Below are 25912 nucleotides of genomic sequence, written 5' to 3' on the forward strand. Positions count from 1 at the left end.
TAACAAGCTAAAACTAAGAGACCATTCCGCACCAAATTGCAGTTTCCATCTGGCGGATTGGTCATGTGACACAGGAAGACGTGTGAACATCTTTTCGTAATTGTGGTTTCATAAAGAACGGCGGTTTCATTTGTTTCTTTGCTCTCGCTGCACGCACATTGTTTCACACAGTGGGTTGTTTTCCTTTGTCAGGTCCTAAGTCCTGACTCCACAGTCTTTGATCAGGGCTGCGTTCACCACCCTCACGTTTCTATAGCCTTTGAGAAAGACAAACACGGGCTAGAAAACCTGTGTAATGAGCACAGTGTTCGCGCTCGTGTGTATGTGCGCTTTATGGATCCCAGTTCATTTCAAACACTTGGTTCTTACTGGGAGTGCAGCTGAGAGCGAAAACACTGCTTGTTGGCGTGTGTGTGTTTGTGTGTGTGTGTGTGTGTGTGTGTGTGTTGATGTGTGTTTGTGTGTGCATTGACAGCCTTTGAGCCAGTTCTCGCCTTAACTAAAAACGCTCAGGGCACAAAGCAGCCCCCCCTGCTCCTGAGCACAGGCCCTGCTCTCGCTGTCTGACAGGAGCTGAAGGTAAGCACCAAAGACATCCTGACACACGCACGTAAAAGCACATTTGATGCGGGGAAAATGGACCGCTTTGCAGTGTACAAATAACAGCAAAATGTCAACAGAACGAGGCGAGTCCGACGGGAGGCAACAACACAAGCCAAGTTCAGATGATATTACGGTGAACAAAACACGAGTGTCAACCACCAAAGGCCCTTCGTCTGTCTAGCTCCATCTTCGCATTGTTTTCACTTTGCTTGTTTATCAAACCGTCCTTTTCTCCTGTGTTCAATCAAAAAATCTGATAACCCACAGGAATATGAAAAAGGAAACACACGAGGGAAAAAAGAAATAAAGAAATACTTTTGTTAACACAGTAATTTTTCATTTACTCGCAAAAATGATTTATCCATTTATGGATCCCTCAACTTTCTTTCATCCAGAACACAATTTTCCTCAAGCTGAGTTCTTGTCACTGCTAACTCACATGAGTCAACTAAGGTTTCATCAGGGTTTCCCCTATAATAGAACAGGTCTGGTGGTGAAGACACCTGCCATGCGATAAGAAATACTTTTTAATAAAATGCAAAATAACTCCTTACACAAATAAAAGTGGCAAAATGTCCATATTGTGATGTCAAGTCAAAGTTTATTTAAGTAGAATGTTTAAAACAACCACAGTTCTGAACAGGCTTATAATGTGTAAACATATTTTAAAAAAACTGAGACTAGATAGAAAATGCAAAAGCAACAAAACATTAAACATCCTAAATATTGGACAATAAAATATTGCATGACAAATTAAAGGTCCAATGCTTCAATCGAATTGAAAGCCAGTGAGAAGAAGTGGGATTTTAGCAATGTTTGCAATAGCAATGAAAAGAAAAGCCAAAGATGCTCACTGTTTTCGTAATGTACCATTTTTGAAAAAGTTAAAAGTCACACATTTTTTGCAATAAAATATTTCTATAATTTTTTTATTGAGAGAGAAGTAAATTTGCTCGCTGCTTTTGTGTTTTTCTGTTCTAAGCTCTTCACTATTTTGGAAACTAGGAGACTACACGGCTCATGAGTGCATTAAAAATATGTTTAGGTAATGTACTTTACCTAATGCACAATTAGAAGGACATGACACTTTATTTAAACTTCTCCCAACATAATGCAATCTTCGGTATTACTTTTCACAAAGAATTGCATGGAGATTAGTTCTCTCAGGAGCCTTTAGACATACAGTACAAAATGTTACCTCAGCCGCCAGGGGTCTCTTAATCAAACCAAAACAAAAGACCTAGTCTGACGACGTCGTGAAGCAGTGTGGGATCATGGGAGTTGTTGCCTTCACTGCCATTTGTTGTCCCATAATCTTCTTGCATCGCTTGTATCCCCTGTGTGTTTGCGCTTTACAGGTAAAGCGTATATGATGCCAAAATAAAACGTCCCTGACAGATAAAATTAAGGATTTCTCTGGGTTTGAACATTGTCGGAAATATTTTGGATAATGTAAGTACACAAGTCTACAAAATATATAATGTGGGTCTAGTTGTTTTGACATTTTAATGAAAAATGGCCCATTTCGATCAGCCACCCATTAGAAATAGTGTATAAGTTGTAACCAGTGGCTTTTTAATGTTTAATTCATAATTTACTGAGCTTCATGGATCAGTTATAAGTTATATTAGGACAACTTCTAAAAATCCTCTTAAAATGTTGCACACTCACAACTGCAGACAGGATGATTAAAAACCCTCATAAATTACTTATCAGCATTTATGACTACAGATTTGATGATTTATTTGAAAGAAGGAAACTCACGAGAATTTAATAATGGTTTGCCATTTGCCAACATGTAGAAACTGCATCATAAACAAAGGCTTTTGACATCTGTGTCTCTGCTTGTATTCATCAGAGTCAAAATAAAGGAGAAAGAGGTGAAGATACTTACAGTATATTAAACCAAAATTTATTCAACCTATATTTAAAATCACATTCACTCTCCTCACCACCTGCATCGTCTCAATCTGAGCTCAAGTGGTATCACATTTAACCTCATAACTCTTCTCAGCCTGGGATGACTCTGCCCGCTTTCTATTACTCATCCATGTTTACCTGTCAATGGACATCTCCCCACATTCCCTATAGCTCCTTACCCCTCACCCGGCAACACCTCCCCCAGCTGTCAGTCTCGGCTGTTTTCTCCTGTGTGGTGTTTTTGGTGAGGGCCGGGGGTCAGGGCCTAGTGATGCTCTGGAAGATAAGTGTCTGCTCTATCCCAGGGCTACACCTGTAGGTCATCGCAGGGGGATGCTAATCCCTCAGCCGCTCGCTAATACTGATGATCTGCATCTGAGACCCTGTCCCCCGGGAGAAAGGATGTGTGTGTGTGTGAGTGCACATGCTGCTGGTGTGTCTGGCTGTAGGTGGCTGACAGATGAGGCAACAGGGGGGCCAGCAACCCGTGTCTGTGCTTGTGTGTGTGTGTGTGTGTGTGTGTGTGTGTGTGTGTGTGTGTGTAGCATGGGGGTGGGGAAATGATTTCATTCTGCGTATGAGTGTTTATGTGTGTGTACATGTGAGCGCAGGCGAGGGTGGAGCTACCTCTAAAGGATGCTGGGAGGGTAACTGGTCCGCTTTCCTTGGCTTCCACCTTCCGAAAGGCTGGAAAGCTCAGATCCTAGACGGAATAATTTGTCAGCTATTTACATGGAGAAATGAGGAGTGGAGAAATGGCATGAGCAGGTGGTGTGTCTCACCCCCTCTTCCCTGTGCCATAGACAGATGTGTCTGGCTGCAAACACCACCCCTACCCCCACCACCACATCCTCTCCTCTACTCCGGGGACGATCTTTTGATGCACTACACTCTTGTTGTCTAAAATTAGTAAAGGAAACACTGTTTAGACTTTGTCTTTACAGTAAAACTGGGGGATGTATATATGGAGAGGCTTTGTGTTTCTGATGTGATGAAACCCTTCTCTCTCATAGCTTTCATAGACACCAAAAACTAACCTCATCTTAATTTGGTCCTCCATCATCTAAAAAAGTGGTATGGTCCTGTTTGGTATTATAATATATTTTTTGATTTTTTTTATACATAACATTATACATTATGGCTTTTTCTTTCATCACAAACACTTCAGACCAACTTTACCTTAATTATCATACCTCCAGTTTTTAGACAAAAGTCATGAAAAATACTTCTGGCTGATATAATTCTCTCTTTTCCCAGTGTCAATCCCCAGTGAATGAAGCCAAAAATTCCCCAAAAATGTGCATTGGAGTGCGCTGTTCTGCCAATACATAGGCTCGACCAATCGTGAGTCAGTCTCCGCTGCAAATCATGGCATTTTAACGCGTGAATCAAACAACAAAATTAAACCAAACTTTCCAGAAAAATCTTTGCAAAAGGTTTATTTGATTCGTACTTTGACTTTGTAGTTTGGTCCATGTCCCATCCTCTAAATGAAAGAGGTAGAATTTATGCCAATGCTGATCAAGACGCTTTGATTTCACTTTTGAGGAGCTGTCATCTTACCATCTTCATACGTTTATAGGTTATAAACATATAATAATATAAAAGCAATTTAAGAAAATCTGGATAATTTGTAACAATTTCTGATGTTAGCCTCACTTATTTAATACAACATCCAACTACAGATGTTTTTGTGACATAAACAGATGCCGTTCATTGCACAACTTGATTACAACAACATGTAACATGAAGATGAACTAGCATCATAAATTTATTACACAAAATGAGCAATATACACAAGACTGGCTTAACCATGCAGCTGCAGAATAAAGAGAAAAAAACGAAGATAGTTGCCCGAGCTTCCCTCAGACTTTCTAAACAGGCCCAACAGTAAAACCCATAATCACACATGTCCAACTGCTCGAAACAATCACAGTGACGGGTTCGTAAAACCGAGCGACAACCTCTCAGCTTTTACTGTTGTTTATGGCATGGAAATGTGCAGTGATTGTGTTGTAAGAACAGTTTATCTCCAAGTTGAGCTCTTGATTTGAACTAACTTTACTGAGCATAATTGATAATCACAACAGCCACTCCCACACCCTTTAAAATATATTAGAGTCAAATATTTACTGCGGTAGTGAGGATAATTGTAATTTTAAAAGGGGAACAGATGAAGAAGAAAAAAGATAACATGAGGGCAGCGTGAACAGGGATAACATTACTGATTTAATTAGCTGCACGGTTGGAAAAAAAAGGTGACTGGGTTTGTCCTCCGGCTAACTCCACACACATGCACCCCCCCCCCCCCCCCCCCCCCCCCCCCCCCCCCCCCCCCCCCCCCCCCCCCCCCCCCCCCCCCCCCCCCCCCCACCCCCCCCCCCCCCCCCACACACACACCACACACACACACACACACACACACACACACACACACACACACACACATGCTGGCACTGCACACTAATCATATTTCACCCCAATCACTAAACACACATTCATATTTGAAGGTTTATCCCAGGCGGCCATTTCAAATTATTATGTATGTGATTCCAACCACACAGAGTAGAGAAAGTGTTTACTCTCTTCATTGAGGCACTGGATAAGTTGAGAGCAGAAGCTAAGTGTACTACAGTCTATGGCAGAAGAATAAACATTTTCCTTTATAGCCCGAGGACCCACTTTTCATCTGTCAAGCATGTTTTAATAATTAATCTGTTTAATACACACACACAGCATCTGCTGGGTACAACTCCCATCCTCCCATTCAAACTGACTAGCACAGCTGCCACTGTTTGGGTGTACTGTACAGGTCTGGAATATGATAAGATGTTTTTTTTCCTCCTCCTCTGCAGTACACAGACAGAATACTACTATGTGTGCTGACATACAGTATATAGACACACGCAAACATGCACAAACTTGTATATTCACACACTGCTGCAAACTAGTTTATGCTGAAGGGGTGAAGCCCCTGACTGTGGGCCTACTTTCCCTATGTATTTCTCCTCGGTGAGGAGGCCAAATGGGGATTGTGTAAATTAAATACATTTCTTTTTCCGGCAGCAGAGAGAAATGATGCCAGATTAAGCCCATGAATATATACATGGGCCAGGGCTGACCTGTCTCCAGACGCCTGATTTCCCTGGAGGGGTGCTGACATGGTGAGGGGCTCCAGGGGTGTGTAGGTGTGTGTGTGAGTGTGTGCATGTGCGTGCCTCCTAACATCTGTGTGTGTGTGTTGCACTGTGCACCTCAGACAGAGGTGAGGAGATCTCTTGAACAGCTCCAAATTGAGCTTAATCTCATTCCTCATTGTGCTGGAACAGGAATGAAATTGCACAATTGCACTTTAATCGACGATCGAACACCCTCTCCCCCCCTCCCCAACCCCCCCCACCTCCTCTCCTCCTTTTCATTTCTGCAACTCTCTCTCTCTCTCTCTCTCTCTCTCTCTCTCTCTCTCTGTGCGTCTTTGTGTCCTTGGCCTTAAATTCCCTACATGGGCCGGTGGGCATGATTGCCTGTTAGCCTCTATTTTCTCCTCTTTTTCTTTTTTTGTTCCAGTGGAAGCATCTAATAATGTCTGTTCAAGCAATCAGGAGGTTAATGTGGTTAGGATAAGGGCAATCTTAAACCAATAAAGGCCATCCAGATGCTCCGCTGCTCTTTCATTGCATCCTCTAATCCTGGAAGATGGTGATTTCGGGAATCTTGCGCTACATCCGTTGCAGTGGAGCGCGTCTCTATCATGGGCAGGAAGGATTCAGTCAGTCCCCTGGGGTTGATTACACACACACACACACACACACACACACACACACACACCACACCACACACACACACACACACCACACACACACACACACACACACACAGGTGCTTTTGATTATTGAAGGTAGGAAACCTTTGGTCAGCTTGAAATTAAACATAGGAAGGGCATTTGCCTTTCCAAGACTATAAAAGACCAACGGAGCAACAAGAGATTTATTTTATTAAAAAAGAGGAAGAAAAAAAGCGCTCCCAGTCCTCACTGAGCATTCATATTCAGCACTTTGCCTTTTTGGTTCTCTCTCTGAGACAACGCTCGCAAAATCAAACAAACCACAGTATCCAGGAGAATCTATTTTTGTTATGAGTGAAAGAAGTTAGGATAACATCTGACTCCGCTAAACTAACAACAACTGTGCGCGGATTACAGAGATCGGCGTCGGTTACCACAAAGAAATACCCGCTACGCTTGAATGCAGCTCAACCCTTAAGTTAACAGTCTTCCGCTTATGCACTCATGATGATATTAGAGGCTAAAAAAAGCTGTAAAGCACGAACACTGAGGCCATAAAAAGCTTATAGGAGCAGTAAAATAGCACCTAACTAGCTCCGCAAATTGGAAATACCTGCATTCTGTCATGCGGTTACATGTACAATTAAAACAATGTGTTGTTGACTGCAGTCAGCAGGAATCGCTACATGTGTATATTTGCAAAGGATATTATAAAACACATTTTTACAGTAATTTGATGGTTTCACAGCACTATACTCTGGTGATAATGATCTCTGCATGTCAAACTGTGTGTGTGCAAACATAATGAAAGGAAAGTGCGCGGGAAAAAACACCATACACCAAGGCGAGATCTGCCCCTGTTACATATTTAGAGAAATACAGGTACTTGAGCCATGTAAAATGTGTTGATTTGTTGCTCAAGGTGTTGGAACAAAACAATGCAACAAAGGTTCCCAGGCTGTTGTATCTGGGGTGGATGTTCTCATTATGGCCCATAATGAAGGGCCCTGCTTACCGCTGTGCATCTACTCAGCAACACTGACGACCTACACACACACTCACACACACATACATGCACAGGCCAGGCCGCTGCCAGGCTGTCAAGTCCAAAAATAATTAGGCATCAAAATGAGTTTCCCTGTTTTTTTTTTCCTCCCCTTGTTCGTTTTATTCATGTGCTGGAACTCGGGAGACTGGCTAATGCAGTTAACATGCTCTCATCATGAATTTTCATTACACCATTACATGGGTACGTTACAAGAGCAGGGGAGCTGCGACTACGGGGATGCCATCAACATGCACACATTGACAGAAACACACACACACACACACACACACAGAAATCCTAGATGCACATAAACCCATGCATTTATTCAGATGCATACCGAGAGATGCAGCTTTAGTCTTCTACCGATCAGCATTAAATACAGTTAACTGGTTAAAATGCTGATCATAATATGTATATGTGAGATACAGCTTTCTCGGACACAACCATTTTACATTACTGGTAATTGTACAGAGACGTGTCATTAAAGAAATTGTTCTATATATCCAGTTTCTTACTGGGATTTAGTTGGAACTTGATACCACACTCATATCTGTTCAATGAATATGAAGCCACAGCCAGGATCCAGCTAGCTATGTGTAGTTAACATTAACATCCATTAACCAGAAGGTTGGTGGTACGATTCCTGGCTCTTCCTTTCAGAATGAGTGTCCTCCCAGTATGAAGTGTGTGTGTGGTGAGTGTGTGTGAATGGATGGATGTGGCTTGTACTGTTAAGGTCTTTGAGTGGTCAATATGACTAGAATAATTACAGAAATACAAATACAGCTTAGCTTAATTTACCACAGGACTTGAAACTGGTATACAAAATACCAGTACTTTTAAAGCTCAATAATAACCATGTGTTAAATAAAGAGTTTTAGAGGTAAACTATTAGCTACTTTCATTATTGATCAATTTGCAGAATTTTTCAATGATTTATTTTATTAATCGATGAATTGTTTGGACCCCACAGCATCAGAAAAACTGTGGAAAATACCTGTTACAATTTCCTTGAGACTAGGCAACGTCATAAAAAGGTCTTGGTTTGTTTGTTCAAAGAAAAGATTTTTCAGTTTATTATGATGTGAGGAAAGGACAAGGAAAACAAAGACTCGAACCCAGAAACCTCAACGCTCAACCCTGGACGTATCAAATGTACAAAACATTTTGTTTGAAAAGAGACAATTCAATCACCTAATAAATAAATCATTGCAGATTTAGCTGTTTCTTCTGTTTCTAATCGTTATGCTGTAGCATGCAGATAACAGTTTTTCCAAAATATTAACCGTTGTTTTTGCATTTGTAATATAAATGCTCTGTTGCTTAAGTACCATGACAAGCTGTCGTTCACATCAAGAGTATCGCCTTACTTACTCCCACAACATTACTGGAGTCATATTATACACGTCCATCACAAACACAACACAGATATCTTTACTGCCGTTCACAAAAACATAACTAAACTAATAACACTTCCTTCTAGGGCAGCGCTCGTGTCAATGAGCAACAAGGGTGTGTGTAATTACAAAGGTGTGTGTGTGTGTAAAATGGGTGTTTCTTAGGGTTTCTATTGCTGATCTGCTCATGCTCAATTACCCAAAGTCTCCTGGGGCTTAGGGAAGGTAAACACACATCAGCTGGGCCTGATTTATTTCACTGTCCCACTGCAGCCTGGAATTAAGGCATGCATGCATGCTTGCTCTCTCTCTCTCTACCTCTTACGATCACACACACATACACACGTTTTTCTGCGTAGATTTGTGAATATTGTTGTAGCTGTTACATTGTCGAGATATTTTTTCCTTTGTCAGTCGCTGAATTTTGACCAAACCTCTTGGGAAACCCGGACATTAAATCCCCAAGATTAAACAGTTTATTATCATCAGGCTGTAATTCTCACAATTACACAGCTGACTAGAGCTAAAGTCCTATTGCCACGACAACAGGAGACAGTACTGGTGCCTTTGCTGTGCCCTGCATCCCCTGAAGCCTAATCTCCATCCGTCCCTGCCCTCCTTTCTTCCTTTCTCCCTTCTTCTTGCTTCCTCTCTCTGCATCCCGTCTCACTTCCCATTTTTACCCAACAGGTATCTGTGTATACGTGCACCATGCCGTCATGCATAGTGTATTTATTGATTCTTATGAATAGACTGTCAATTTAAAGCTTGACCCCATTAGACCCCTATTAGATTGCTACCTAACACAGTCATGGGAGCAGCCCAGTGTCCCTGGTGGAACATGTCAATGCTAATCACACGGCCGAAGCGGGGATAAATGGAGAAACAGAAGGAGGAGAGGAGGGAGAACAATGGCCTGTTGGTCAGCTTCCCTATTTAATGATGAAAACATCAACACCCTGCATGGGCCTCTGGTGAATAAACTCCTCCATACCTTCTATTTTCACCGTTTTCTATCATCATCTGTCTGAACAATTGTGACTACTTGTATTAAATCCTACATAAAAAGTCCAAACACTTGAATGGGACTCAGCAGAGCACATATTTCCACCAAGGCCCAGCATTAAATTGAATTTAAACTTAAATTTAATCAGGCTGCCGAACAATTTCACACAGTTCTAGATACCAGTCCCCTAAATATGCCAGATTTTTTTTATATATCAATGTCAATGAATTATTCACTGGGAAAACGGTGAACACCATATTTTTGCAATATTAAAGAAAGTGATAAAAAAATCCTGGATCCACCCCTGTTTCATATCAACACCCAAAATTTACATGATTCTTTTTTGGCCCATGTCCCATCTTTCTTCCAAGTTTCGTGGGAAATCGGTTCTGTAGTTTTTGTGTTATCGTGCTGACAAACAAACACAGGGGTGAAAATATAACGTCCTTCGCATTCAGACTCTCAAGTACACTGAATACTCACTGCTAATGTTCCTGTTAACACAACCTGGTTCCAGTTGATAACCCTAACCCTGTAAAACTGCAATACCAGAGCTCATTGGCGGATGTGCACAATTAACTAAACTAAAATGAGTTTTAAATAGCATAATTTTAAATATGTAATGTGGCCTACAAGTGCTCGTCAAACTATTACATGATAAAGGTTTTTTATTGTGATTCGGTCTTTCTGTATTTTTTACTTTCTACAGCTCGCTGGCTTGTTCTTTATAGCTACACTAGCGGTGTAGCTCATGGAATAGTCATGTTAGTCTGTCAGTCTGTCCACCTCATTGGTCCATTCTGGAATATCTCAACAGCTAATGGATATATTGCCGTGACATTTTAAATAAACATATGTTGTCCCAAGAGGATGAAGCCATTTGACTTTGTCCAATGCATTACTCATCAAAACTTATAACATTACCATTAGTCTCAGCTGCACTTTAAGTTTAGGCCTAATCTGAAAATGTTATCATGCCGGGGTGAACATTTTAGTACACTTACATTAGCGTCACAGTGCTGCACGCATGGTACATGAACCTGAATAAAAAGATAAATTATTCAATTTAAAATGGCTGGATTTAGACCCTCATAACCTGTTCAATAGATATTGGCTGGAAAAAAATCTCTCTGCCATTGTGTACTATTTATCTGCACTCTCCTCCACTACTTCAAGTTTTAGTCAATACACTAAACGTTTCAAGCATTTGATCCATTTAATACCCACCACTCAAGGCCCAGTTGCTTTTTGTTATAGAATGAAGGTGAAAAGACTGTTGCCATGAAATATTAATCATACACATGCACATATAAAGGCTGGGTTGGAGCGGGGATAGCCTCAGAAAGCCATGAAGATAGATGGATGACACGCTGTAGAAAAAAGGAGAGAAAAAGTGAAAGGTGCAAAATTGGAGTAGAAAGGGAGGAGCTTAAGGTGGGATCAATCCTCCCTTCCTCCTCTCCCTGACGCTCATCTGTCCTCCTGCCACTTCTGAGCTGTCCTGTGTGATTGTTTGTCTTCAGAGCGCCGCTGTCTGCCAGACAGGACTGTAGCAGCAGTGTTAGGAAGTGTTCCTTTCTCTGGTGTGAGGCTGCAATGACAACGTCTGCCATGTTTCACTCTGATCTCTCCATCAGTGTGAATAAGTGTATTGCCACGCTTCCTCAGACTGTCACTCACTCCTCTGGGGACAGACTCACACACCGCTCCTTATTATCTCTGCTAAGATGGACGCCATCAAATGCTACAGATGTGTATGTACAGGCCTGTGCATACTAACACATGCACACACATATATGTTTTATATGGTGTGTGTGTGTGTGTGTGTGTGTGTGTGTGTGTGTGAGAGAGAGAGACACTAAGCATTCTGCAGAGATAGACATACACATTGATGCACCGGTTTTAGAAAAATATAGGCTCAGATGTGCGCACACATACAGAGGTTTGCACAGCTATCCTTTTAAGAACTTTGCATTGACTTCCATTCATTGTGCACAGCCTAACCAAAACCTTTGCCCTAATCTTAACCAGGACCTTAGAAATTATGTTTTGCCTCAGGACCAGGATTTAGTCCCCATGAGGTCTACTGGCCCTGAAAAGGTCATGTATTTATACTGGAAAATGTCCTGAAGAAGTAACCAAAATGAGTACACACACACACACACGTTACTAGATTAACTCTAGTGTTTAATGATCTGAAAACAGTGATGCAAACTCAATTAATGTACAATGTGTGTTAGTGTGGTGATGAATGTGAACTGTTTCAGATCAGTGGGTCAATTTAGGAAACAGAGGCATGACAATGTGATAGACACCTCCACACGTCTGTGTTGTGTGTGTGTGTGTTTTTGCACGTGTATTTCATGTGTGAGAGAGCTATCAGTTTGTAGTGGCTGTTTGTTAATTTGTGAGTGTACGTGTGTGTGTGTGTGTGTGTGTGTGTGTGTGTGTGTGTGTGTGTGTGAGCGAGCTGACCTGTAGTGCAGCGGCGCAGCACTGGCTGACTACCTTTGTTAGATCACTCTGTCTTTCGTGTCACATCAAAACACCTCATTATCTCCTCCTCTCTCATTGGAATTCAAACTGTTTTTTTTTTTTTTTTTTACTATTAACCACCTCAATATGCTCCCTCGCTCTCTCACTCTGTTTGTCTCCCTCTTTTTCTCGCTCTGCCGTCTCTGTCAGGAGCTGCTGAGACAGCGCTGGGTAACAATTTCCTCCTTCTCGTTTGAAAGCGTTATTTAAATAACAGATGTCTCGTCCAGCGGAGGACAGGAGAAGAAAGCAGTGCACTTGCACTAATAAATCCTTTCATAATCTGTCAGGTGATGAGGACCTCTGCAATGAGCAGCTTTAACAATCTTCATCAACCCTTCAGGTGCCCGTCAGGCAGTGGCAGACCAGACATTTCCTCAGGAATGTCCCTGCACACAGGTCTCAAGCTGAAGACAGATATGATGGTTGCTGCCATCTGGTGCGATTGACGTAATTTGAAGCCAGATTCTGCACAATAGTAATTGTGACGTGTAGCATTGAGGTCCCGCAGATACATGCGCTCAACCAATCGCGTGTCACTTTCAGACGTTTCCCCCTGTTGTTGTACAATTAAGAAACTGATTTAAACTACCTAAAATTGAATTGACATGTACTTGTTCACGTCCCATCTGCTAACATGGAGGAGGCCTTATACTGCAGTAAGGACTTAGGCCCTCATTTTTGTATAAATGGGATTGTGGGCATGTACGTGTGACAGGAAGTACTCAACAATTGCAGACACAAAATGTGGGAAGTATGGTCAACCCTGTATACTGCAGCAAGCCACCAGGGGGCGATCAGGATTATTTAGCTTCACTTTTAGGTGCTGTCATGTTGTCCATTTTTAAATACAGTCTATTACTAGAGCCCAGAAACCAAATCTCAGACTCTGTGTTTCATTTCTCTAACTTGGCTGTGACCATGTCAACAAACTGTTGAAGGGTAATAATAAATAATTTTGTAGCAGTAATAGTTATTAATTGAAAATAGAATCCTTTCTAAAAAGTACCCCCGGATTTAATGTTGCTCGAGGCAATCTCTCCAATCATTTGTTTCTATGTACAGGTGGTGATGTGTGTAGTCTGGACAGTGCAGTTCTGTACTGAACACAGTAACCCAGGCTGCAGGGACTGTAGTCAAGGCCCCGGCCTCTTAATTACAGTACGAGTCGAACAGGAAATAAGAATTACTTGAAACAGGAAGTTCATATTACCGCGTGAGCCGGGCTGTGTCAGCAGTGATCACTCTCTCCTCATTAGTGTGGCATTGCACCTCATTTAAACACACACACATGCACGTACACACACACACACACACGCACACACACACACACACACACACACACACACACACACACACACACACACACAGCACCTGTAGACTTTGGGCACCAGGTGAATGGATCATTTTCTCCATGCCTCATTTCAAGAAACAGCTGTGCTCTGGAGGAAGTAGGGACTTCCTGTAGAAGGATGCATGGAGCTTACACTACAAATCCTCTGTCATACTCCTGTGGTAGCTGTGAATATGTGCTTTACACACACAAGAGTGTAATATATATATATACACATCTTTACTGTATATACACGTCCACAGATTCAGATAGGAGATGATAGAATAGATTAGCAGATGCAGACAGATACAGAGCGGTTCAGTAATCGCTCGGTTTTTCCTGCTGCTCACATCTTTTTTTTGATGGTGGCTGAAGGGTGACACGCTCTCCTCCTCCTCTCCCCTCTGCACAGAGGATGGAAGCCTCCCCCCCCCCCCTGTATATGAAAGAGTAGTGTGGTCGAGCACAGGCAAGGTGATAACCCTTTTGTTTAGTCTGAGCTCCATCACAGGCTCTGTCAAGCCCAACAGACGAGCAGACAGAGCCATGACAGGCCCACTAATCTGACAGCTCCTCCACATCACAAAGCAAAGAGCAGCCATCACATCAAAGTGGCGCGAGAGAGGCACCGGCAGTGAGAGATTGACGCCACTGCTTTGCTCTGCCATTTTCGCTGGTATCTTCATAGCGCCTCTGACACACGGCGCACCAGGAACCTTCAGAGGGAGTATCCAGGTGGTAAAAGGGGGAAGCCTGACTTGAGGGACTCCCCTCTGGCTGAGTGGTGAGTGTGGGTAACCTTCCTGGAGGATGACTGTGTGATACAATGAGAGTACATGACAGGCTGTTTAAATGGATTTGTGTTCATGTGTTTGTGTCGTTGACGTAAGGGGAGGAGGGCTGTTTTGAGAAAAGGGTGGAGGGTCATGTGGCAGATGACTTTTTTTCCTGTTTATGGCTTCCAGCATAAGAAGAAATAGACATTTCATTTAATTACGGTTTAAATGATTCTCATCAGATCCTGTGTCACTGTCCTGGCCCTGTCATGCTCTTATTTATCTATGGAAACGTATTTGAGCCAGTTGTAAACTAGAATGGCACCATGGGCACATACCTCCGCCAAGGCCCAACAGTTAACTTCAAACAAACTGCAACAAATTACACACACTCATGAATATCAGTCCTCATATCAGTCCATATGACAGATTTTTTTTTACCAGGATTAATAAATTATTCCCTGGGAAAATGTAAAAAAAAAAAAGCCACATTGTTAATGAAAGTTACACAAAGTAAATTCCTGCTTTTGCCCCTTTGTCCAGATCCACCCTCAAATGGAACGGATTCTCCCTTGGCCCATGTCACATCCTTGCACTAAGGTTTGTGGTTATCCGTTGAGTAGTTTTAGCGTAAACCTGCCACACAGGCTGTTTAAACATGTTTTTAATAGAGCCCACACCGATGCCCCCAAAAGAGTGAAGTAAACAAATTTAGATACCAATATATTGGCCAATATATATATATATGTTTATAAAAAATTCCTAAGATGTCGTTATCAAACCCTTTTGACAAAAAACATTAATTGAGGCTAGATATTTTACAGTATACAACCAAAAATATAAAATTTGAATTAAGAAAAGAAAGTATTTATTGATATACAATGTAATCATTACGTTTATTCTGTAAAAATGTGTATAACTTGATTGGTCCCGTATATACCTCCATCATAAATCCCAGTAATCACTTGCTGCCTCCTACAACTTCGGGTGTATTTTTACTGTATGTCACAGAGCGGGGTCACACTCCAGGTATGTGGGTCACATGTGCTCTTCCTCATCCAGATGGTTTGCCAGATGCAGAGCTGCCAGTCGTCTGACAGGCCGTACACCCAGCCTGCATACGAAAACAAAGGCACAAAGAACGCAGAGCGGCACTCATCAAAACATTACCTCTGAACTCTGTAGTCGAAACTATTTGGGTGTGAACAACACAGCTTCAGGAAAGGTTTTCTACTTAATGTTGAGTAATAGGTTTTAATGCTTATGTGCGGTTTGGGACAGAAATGAGGTAATGGTCTTGTAGCAGTCTGAAGGGCCCGAGTCCATCTAATAATGTAGAACAACACTAATTTGAGAGAGCCGCTTCATCTCTGCATGTTAATCAATAAACTCGTTACCTCCGGTGCTTAGTAGAGGAGGGAAGGGAGATGGAGATGAGGGGGAGACAGAGAGGTGGGGAGAGAGAGGGTTGATTATAATTTCAGATTTTAGCAGCCTGTGCCTTAGCATAACCTGCTCATTACAGGGAGTGAAAGTGTGTGTGTGTGTGTGTGTGTGCTCGTTTTAGTAACCTCTTCAGGACCTTTTCCAGCATAAACGCGAACCTTGGCAGGATCAGGAGATCTTATGGAAACCTGGTCCTAATTAGGCTAAACATAATTTCTGAAGTCCTGGTTAAGTTTAGTGGTAAAATGTGATTTGTGGTTAGGTTAAGACTAGGGATTAGGCAGGAATTGGTCCTGGTGAAGGTTAGGGATAGGGTTTTGGTTTGGCTTTCCACAATGAATGGAAGTCAATGCAAAGTCTTAATGAGGATAGCTGCACAAACCTGTGTGTTTGTGTGTCTGTGGGTCAGACACGCTGCACAAACCTGTGTGTTTGTGTGTCTGTGGGTCAGATATTACTCATGTCGGTGGGACCTCAGTCGGTTTACACACTCACATTTCAGGACTTCCTCATGCAAGTCTCCATGACGACATTGAATTTTAAAGTGAGAACAAGTTTTAAGGGTTAGGGTTAGGCAAGGAGTAGTTATGGTTCAGGTTAGGGTAAGTCTTCAGGAAATGAATGCCAGTCATTGCAGTGTGTGTGTGTGTGTGTGTGTGTGTGTCGGCCTCAGACTTCCAACATAGCCTCCCCTTCTGCAGAGAGCCAAGCACAAGTGGCCCATTTAGAATATAAACACACAAAAACCTGTTATTTCAATTGACCTTCGTCACATCAAGCTGTCAATGATCTCAGCTCTGTACTCGTCGTCGTTTTCTCCTTCTCTTCCTCCGAGGCAGGCTGCATGGTAATGAACATTTGGTTTCGGAATAGGTGAGAGAGGGAAGGAGGGAAATTATATGCCAGGGCATTTAGCCTAGCAGTGTTCCTGGTGTAGGTGAGACAGCCAGCAGCGTTTATGGAAATGGACAGAGCTGAGGGAGCCGCTGTGGCTGCTGCTGTGTTTTCCCCCAAACTCCCAACCGCGAGGAATCGGAGAGTACTCTGACAGACCTGGGTATCCCTTTGTTAAACGGACCGGCAAACTTTCATTTTCCACCTGATTTGGGATTTCTTTTTGTCATTAACTGTGGCCGATATTCCTCTATTTGCACACCTCTAAAATAAGATGCAGCCAAAGCTGCGGTGGCGACGTGTTCAAGAGTTTGAATCCGCTCTTAAGTTTGTCGATCTGAAAGTGTGCGCCTGCATATTTGCTGCAGATCGTCAGCGGTTGTTGATCATTATGTTTGTCAGTGTTGTGCCGTAGTGTATCCAGCAGGCATCCCTGGCCTGCTTCTGGCTTGTGATTATGAGATGAGAGGTGTTTATGATTGACTGAGTCATCCACTGTCACTGTACACATCCATTAGCATAACTCTCCGAGCTGTCACTGTTTATCCACGCACTGTACAGGCGCGCTATGTAGAAGATTGAAACCAGTAATTATGAATAAGAAAATAAACTCCTCTTCTGGCATTCTATCAGAACTCGTGTCATTTACACCACAGCTATCTCGAGCTCCAGTGTCCAGCTTCATTTTGTGATGGCGTGCGTGACACTGAGTCAGTGGGACGTGTGCCTTCACTCTAAATGTTTTCCTCGGGACAGGTAGTGTCATTGAAGTGCTGCTGGCACCGGCAGTCTGCTGCGAGATGAGGTGATTAGAAAATGTAACGTCACACTCACTCTTACCTGTAATCATCAATGTTTTGTAAAGCTCGCAGGAGGAGGGAGGCGTTCATTTAAAGCCCTTTGCTTTTTGTTTACCACTGTCAGCGGGTGAATAAAAGGCAAGGTAAATGGAGGTAATGGAAGCTATATCTGCATAACAGCTCACTTTGAGGTTTTAATGGCGCTCGGTGGTCTCATTCCAAACCCATTAATATTCTGTTTAATATGGCTAAATGCTGTTAACTGTTTTTAGCACTCGGAGACAGTCTCTGGGCTGTCTGTGTTTGTGCTGCCAGCACATCCACAACATCAGGTCAATGGATCTGGAGGCCATAAACGACTGTGACAGCCAGTTTACAGTCAACTTAGATGCCTCGACTTTTCCATAAAACTCCATTACTTCTGCGAGCAGCAGGATTCAGACTCGCTCAACTGAAAAGTCCTGTTCGGCTGAAGTCTGTACCGGGGAAATGTGGTGTGTTTTACTTCACAATACATTCATGTGGATTGTTACTTTGCAGACTTTTGCTTTTAAAAGATGCTGCATTGCTCTGGATTAAATGACCCAACAGTTAATAAAACATATAGATTTAGCACCATAAACCAACTACAATATTTAAAGGCTACTTACACTTAAACGCATCAATAATTTACCACTCTTAATAGTAGGCTATTTCCTCTTGAAAACCTTTTACATTTAATTAGATGTGATGCTGCTCTTATCTGTTTTTATAATACCAGTTGATCAATCACAAACCTGACAAGAAGCAGGATGGTTATTTTGTCATGTCTTTGTCCGACGTGACAAACATAAAGTTCACTCCTCCTTGCATGTGTGACTGTTCCTTCAGTCTCAACGAAATTTGAAAACGGAGTTGACGGAAGTGATACTGTTTTTTAGGCCCTGCTGATCGGTAAGTGAAAAATAACAAACCCTTCTGAAACAGAAACTGGCCTCAGAATGAAAATGAATAATAAAGTGAAAACAATTCATTTAAGGTTAACCCTAACCCCCAATCCTAACCCTAACCCTAATTCTAATCTGATCTCGCCAATTCTATGAAGTCATTTAATGTCAAATTTTATACACCCAACGCTTATGTTTTTTAATTACTTTCAGTAGCGGCGTGTGGCAACCACTATATAGTTAAGGTAAAGGAAAGATTGTATTTGCGGTTGCTACAAACTTAGAGCTCGTTCTCCACAAACTTGCCTGCATAACAGCGTCCCTGTCAGAATGGAGTCTTGTGAAAGCTTATCTCCCAAACTCCGCTGAAGAGGGATAACTTTGTCCAAATGCGTTTGTCCTTGATCTCGTTTAGCTGCATGTTTCCAGCTGTAATGATGTTCCAGAATGGCCTTCATCATCACTACAAGTGCGTATCTGCAAATGAGACTCACTTGCTTCTCTTTAACACAACATTCTGCTTCTAGTTTTCTTGACAGTCGCCACAATGCTTTTCTGTGATGACATGTAACACCTACGTGTGTTTCATTCACCCTGACCTTGACCTGAGAGACATACAGCAACAATAGGTACCATCCGGAATGACATGTTAGTCTACGATTTCATGTTATTTTCTGTTATCGTAGGAAATAAGAATAACTGAGCTGCGTTTCCAGGAAATAGTGTGTGAGAAAACACCTCCTTTCAGATTAGTGCATTTGTTGCTTTAATCCCACTGCTTTTCATTCCATCACAATTTCTCCTTGTCTATTCTATTGCATTTAAATCCACATATCCCTTTATAATGACGTGACTCCATGTAATCTTACATTCACACAGTCCAACGTCCGCAGAGCCACTGGGATGTTTGTCAATGAAACCAAATCAAATCGAGTAATCATTTTACATCCCTCGTTCTCTCAGTGGTTAGCCAGCATTCTCACTTCTAATGGTGCGAACATTATCACCCTAAAACCCACCACACGCCATCTGTGTGTTATAAACACACACACAGAAAACATATGGTAAACCTCAACAAGTAAAGCGTTTGGTGATGGGATGTGTGGCCGTTAAGCTGTCAGACAGGAAAACTTTTGTTCATGTCGCGAGTGAGGCGCTCTGTCCTTGTCCGTGGTTTGTTTCAGTTCCAGGCTGGGCCCAGTTCAGTGGATTCTGGGCAGAGGAAGCTGGCACTGTGGGGGACATCTGGTCACAAGAGGGGAGCGTCCGCACAGGCAAACTACAGGGACAGCAGTGCCAGAGAAACAGGCCCCCAGATTTGACGCCAGTGTTATGTTAATTTGATTTGTTAATTCAGTGGCCCTGTTTGAGGGAAATCTGCCACCAACACCTGCCACCGCTTCCAAAGGCAAGGACGCAGATCCACTGTGACACCGGCTTCATTAAATAAACAAACCAGGTCCCCCATAACAGCATTTGGTGGAAGGCACCATCAATTCTTATACATTTAGATCACAGCGATTGGAGGTGACACTGAGGGGCTACATCCCACTGTTTCAGAGACGCACAGGGTGAAGTCTGCGTGCAAGTCAATGTGTCTCTGTGTGCTGCGCCTATGACTATTTCTCCATCGTTGCACCATGTTGTTCGCAAAACAAATGTGAGCGTCAGAGAGCGTTTGGACATGCCAAGTGTATTTTCATTTTGTCTCCCAGCTTCTCCGCCAGAAAAGATGGCGACTGATGTATTTTTCAGGCATAGTTCCACAATCAAAGAGGCTCTTGTGGCCTTTCTGATGCGTCATGTAAATTTTATAAAGTGCGGAGCGGGGGAGAGACACAGGGAGCAACTGCAGCTGTGGAAAGCCTAATGTCTGTTTGCCTTTAAATCTGACGGGTTGTCTTTGCTCCTGTCTCTCTAACTTCCCCTCCACTTACCCTCTCCTCTGCGGATCAAGGCCGGTCAAGGAGCTTCTCACCACAGGGCCCGATGTCAGACAGAACGTGTGGACGTGTGTGCATGTCAGAGCTCAGGAAGAGGGGCGAGTGTGGTGTGAGGAGATACCGAGGCACGGACCTCGATGCAACTTGCACAACAAGCTAATGTTAGATTTGCATAATGGGAGACATGTCACACTGATGTGATGTGTGTGTGTGTGTGTGTGTGTGTGTGTGTGTGTGTGTGTGTGTCTGTGTCAATGTGTTTACATGTTTCATCTCGGTAACGTACTTGGACAAGGAGCCCAGGCCCTCACATATTTTCCTCAGCTGCAGTTCTGGCAGGTCCTCGGCCTACTGTGTGCTTTTCTAATGATTCAATTGGCTGAATGAGCATATGCTCTCCACTGCATCATAAAGTTCAATTAGATGTGTTGTAATGTAATTGAGTGTGTGAGTGTGTGTGAGTGCGGTCAAGGTATTTCTCATGTTATAGGGACCTGTATCTGTTTACACATCTTCCTCAAGGGGAAAATAACATAACTAATTCAATTTCAAGATGAAGGCATGTTTAAAGTTAGTTTTAATCTTAATCTAAGGTTAAGATTAAGATAAGGATTAGAGGTAGGCAATTTGTAGCCTAGTTTAAGCCTCGGTTTAAATAAATATTACTAATAATAATACATTTTATTTATGGGCGCCTTTCACGACACTCAAGGACACCTTACATGTACAAATAATAAAAATAAAAACAGTTAACACAACAATAACAACAGACCAAACATGAATACAAACAATATTCAACAACAGACTAAATAAATCTTCAGGAAATGAAAGTCTAGTGTCCTCTAAATATCATGCGAGTGTGTGTATGTGTGTGTGTGTGTGTGTATCTTGGTGAATTTTTTTTATTTCAGGGTGATTCTAAATTCAGTGTAAAGTCAATATCTTAATCTCCATGTGGTGAAATATTAAAACTGCTGCTCTGCTATTGAGAATCATTGATCTTTGGTTTGTCAGGTTGAAACTGTTTGGTCGACGGTGACGATTCAGTCTCATTGCACTGATTTCATGAAATTGTTAACATTAACACTACCTGGTTAGTTTATGACATTTTCACACATGATGAAATTTATAGGTTGAAACTTTAAATTAATGGAGGACGAGGACGGGATGGAGATTAATGACATAAATGTAGATTGCAATTTCGGGACCTTTTGCATTCACTTAGTTTCGTGCTGCATTTGAAGGAGGTTAATTAAGACACAAGAAATGTGTCTGTGCTTATTTTGATAACCAAAAAGCATGAAAATAAAAGTTTGAAGGGAAAAAATTATATATTGCAAAAACCATAACCACAAATTCCGACTTATCTTTATTCCCAAAAGTATCTTCGCTTGTCCTGATCAAGAGTTAAACAAAAGACCACAGTATATAATCGCTCAACTTGAGCGGGTCCATTTACGACTTTAGTCCTGCAGTGGCCGCAGGTTCGATTCCGATCCGGCCCTTTGCTTCATGTCTTCCCTGCTCTCTTTCACTCTTTACTCTTTTCTATTATTAAATTTGTAATGCCAAAAAAATATCTTTAATAAAAGGGAAGACAACTGAAAGGTCAAATGAATTTAAAATTCAATTGGCTTTAAGAAAACTTGCACCTTTAAAAAATCCATCTAATTTCTCTGTGAAAATCAGCAAAGGAAAAAAAAAACGAACAGTTAACCAGTTAAACTGAAAAGTCAACAGTTCATCTCTGCACCACCTCATGTTCTCAGCTGCCACGCTTCCCCGCCTGCCTGCGATGTTTACTGCTAAATATTGATAGACATCTGGAGTGCTATTCATCCACCATCAAACTTCAGCGTGCCAGTGAAGTAGGCACAGCCCTCCTCTCAGTGTGTCATACACACACATGTGCAGGCAGACACGCGTGTACACAAAGGCACCTGGGGTGAAGTGTTTGGCTTCATGGCAAATCAAAGGCCTTGGCCACAAAATCAAGCCCCTGGAATTTAGAAAGATTGGCTGCCTTCTCAAAGGCCAAAAGAATCGCTACTGTGATTGGATGGATGCGTCTGTGCTTGACAACTGTATTCATCACAGAATCCCGACACACGCAGGTGGTAATAAGATTGTTTTGCTCCCTGCTTAAGTAAAGTGAGTCTAAGCTTCACAAATATTGTTTTGAGAACAAGCGATTGATTTTGGATCCATTTCCTTTGTCTCCTTGCTGCTTCCAGCAAGAAACACAACAGCGCCTCAGTCCTGTTCCATTGAAGCTGCATTGTTTGTGTTTGTCATCAGGAGCAATGAGAGAGGAAAATACCTGATGTTTGAGCGAAAGGCAAATTCAGGATAAACTGTCGAAACGCGTCAGCGGGATTGACAGAGTTTCGGCAGTTCTGTTTTCACCGCAAGCCTCTCCACGTTAGAGAGAGATCCTTGCACGGGGTCAGAATGGAAACATGTGTTGTGTGAGCACCATAGAGAGAATGATCCTCCATCTTATTAGTGGAGAACTCAGAGTACACTACACTGGGGTTTACTAGACACACAAAAGAAGGAGATGCAGGAGGAAAAAAAAAACAAGGCTCTTTTGTCTTTTCGTAATTATTCATGCCCGGGAGGGATGCTCTCTCTCCTTTGTTTTTGTCAGCTGACACATGTACAGGTACGGTGGTGCAGGCAGTTTGTCTCTGTGTGTGTGTGTGTGTGTGTGTGTGTGTGTGTGTGTGTGTTAATATATTAGTGTCTCTGTCTGTGCTTTTGTAATTGCACTGAAATGCCAGTTAAATGCATCTGTGTGGGTTTTGAGCCGACAGAACGTGTCCATCAGCTCCGGTGCACGTAGGCGACACGGAGCCATTCAGCCACGTTGGGAGCAGCAGCTTTTCTCCACAGTCCAAATCAAAGCGAGGACGGGAGCGTAACAATGAACCCAGCGGTTCGAGCTGATGGGCTCTTTAAATCCACCACAGACAACAGCAGCTCGGTGACGATCCGGCTCCATGCTCTAATCGCTTCAAATGAAGTCATGAAGGAAACGCAGCACAGCCAGCCCGAGCTCTCCTGTTCCAAAAGGTGCTGCAGCACTTGTTTGTGCAGAATGTCTGGCAATTAAAAATAATTGGGAAGCAGGTTTGCCTGTGAATCTTCCAAGAGTGCCAGTTATGATCTAATGAAGCTTCATTAGGCATGCTGAAAGCGGAGAGCGCCGTATGACAACGGCAATTAGCCAGGATCATAGGCGAAAAATAATCATTAAAAAATACCTCGGCCAAGATTAGCTTTTCACTTAATGACCAATTCATTAGCTAATTGATTTCTTATTAGTTACAGGCACAGACGACTGTTTGGGGTGCTGGTGCTGGTAATTAACAGCATTTACGCCATTAGTCAATCGCCTAATTTTCCAGGAAAACAACTTTGGAGGGGAGTATAGCTGGAGGCTTTGGGCCATTTGCTTTTTGCTCCTCTGCTGTGTTATCTCTTTAATATCGAGAGGGGAATCGTCTTCCAGCTTAGGGGTTGTTAACACGCACTAATACCTACTGATTAGACCTTCATGTAATGTGCCCACGTGTTTGTTGCCTAAAATCCTCCGAGCTGAGGTGGATGGATGGACTGGATGAGGGGATAGAAGGAAGGGAAGGAGAGATGTGATGTTATGAGGAGAAAAAATTAAATTTGCAAAGTTAGTATATTTTATATTTGATTCAACATTCTTTCAGTGTAACATCTGCATTAGCACCTATAGATTTATAGTTGTTAATGAATGAGCTGTCTCTGCCTGCTCGTGAGGCGGCTGTGGTCTTCCTTCCATCCGACCTGAGTTGGAGCAGACGAGGATGGATGGATGAGCAGTGACAGGTGCTCCCTGCCTACAGCAGCTCGCTGAGCTATCAACCAGCAGCCCATAATGACTGGAGATGGTGCATACTACTGCCCACTTCATTAACATATGAAACAACATATGAGAAACACATAATTAAAAATGTAGCAGAATACTTAGAACACAGGGTATTACTAATGATGTCCTATCTGTGGCTTTCTCATTAATTATGATCTTAACACCTATGTACAAAGTTTCATTGGAGTATATTAACTGATGGAGCACGAAAAGATGACATTTTGAATGCCTCTACTAAAAAATTGCATGTTTTAATTCCTTTCAATTAATTCCTTTTATTTCAGTGCTAAAAAGTCTAATTTCTTGACCAAATTTCTTATTAGTCAGAAATACTGCACCCCACTCTTACCTGTGCTTGGTGTCCAAACGCCACATTTAAAGACGTCAAACTGGCTTCGAGGCCGACAGTAAGTGGACTTGAGTTTGATTGCAGTCACTGGAGTTGTGGCCTCTGTCTCTGCGGAGGAGAGATGAGGAATTCAAAGGGATGAGATGTTAGACATGTCTGATAGGAGAGAGGCAGTGATTTTAGCTCGTTCATAACTTGCCTTTAGCCAACAGACACAGCCTGCGGCACATGCCGGAATCAGTCTAACGTCGAACCCGCTTCTGACACACCAACACTCCCACATACACGTACACGTGGGTTTGCGGTTGTGTCACAGGTGCGGCGTGCACGACTGACTATGTGCTTCGTCTCCGGATCAGGCCACGGGGCTTTATTTGTGGAGGGTTGAACCTGTCTGATGACACACTAAACTCTGATCCTCTTCTTCATGCATCACCATTCTCTTCCTAATCTTTGGCATCTGTCCTCCGTTCACCCGTCCACCCCTTGTCTCCCTCCGCTCAGTTTTCCTGAGTGGACCCCTTCTCTGTGTTTTCTTCACCTTTTTTTATACCCTCAAATCCACCCTCTCCCCTCCTGTCTCACCTCCGTCTCCTCTGTCTGCGTCGGGGCCTTCGGTTCTGTTAATTAATTCTAATGAAGTCATCTATCAAGGACTCCTCTTTTCTCAACACCACAACATAAATCACTCTCTTTAAAAGATGCGATCCCTCTTTGTCCATCGCTCTGTGAACAGAGGAGGGCAGGCTCTCTCTCTTTCTCTCTCTCTCTCTCTCTCTCTCTCTCTCTCTCTCTCGACCAGCCTTTAATTGTGTGATTGAGAACGTGCAGCTTCACTCCATAAAAGCTGCTCGGCCTCAAATGGCCACAATCCGGCGGACACCAGAGGGACCCCTTATAGCCTGCTGTGGCGAGACGCGCACATTGGCACACAAAGCAAGCGACATAAAACAGACACTTATTGTAAATGGGCCTCATTGGTCTCCGAAGACATTGTTAACATGTCTGTGGGATGGTTCCCCTGCCAAGAGGCAACTTGATCCACATTTGCAAAAATTAATTTCTATAACAAGCTGTGACTGACTCACGCTGTCCAAACAGTAACAGTAATTTCAGATGGACGGCACTGAGAGATTTCACTGAAATCCCCATCAAACTGATTGCTGGGCTGGTTTTTGTTTTCCTGTAACAGTTCCTCCTTTTCTCCACTTCTGCTGGACGTATAATAGTAATTATAAAATTACGTAA

General features: G+C 42.6%; 1 long non-coding RNA gene across 1 annotated transcript in view; it reads left to right on the forward strand.

Moving 5' to 3' along the window:
- LOC117754541 overlaps window positions 1-25912 on the forward strand; it is a 73069-nt gene that overhangs the window by 44902 nt on the left and 2255 nt on the right. Inside the window, exons 3-4 of the long non-coding RNA XR_004612459.1 lie at window positions 19008-19116; window positions 20426-20572. This is a non-coding gene — a long non-coding RNA (uncharacterized LOC117754541). The remainder of the gene's footprint in view (window positions 1-19007; window positions 19117-20425; window positions 20573-25912) is intronic.

This window comes from Hippoglossus hippoglossus, chromosome 21, assembly GCF_009819705.1.
Source record: "Hippoglossus hippoglossus isolate fHipHip1 chromosome 21, fHipHip1.pri, whole genome shotgun sequence".
NCBI lineage: Eukaryota > Metazoa > Chordata > Actinopteri > Pleuronectiformes > Pleuronectidae > Hippoglossus > Hippoglossus hippoglossus.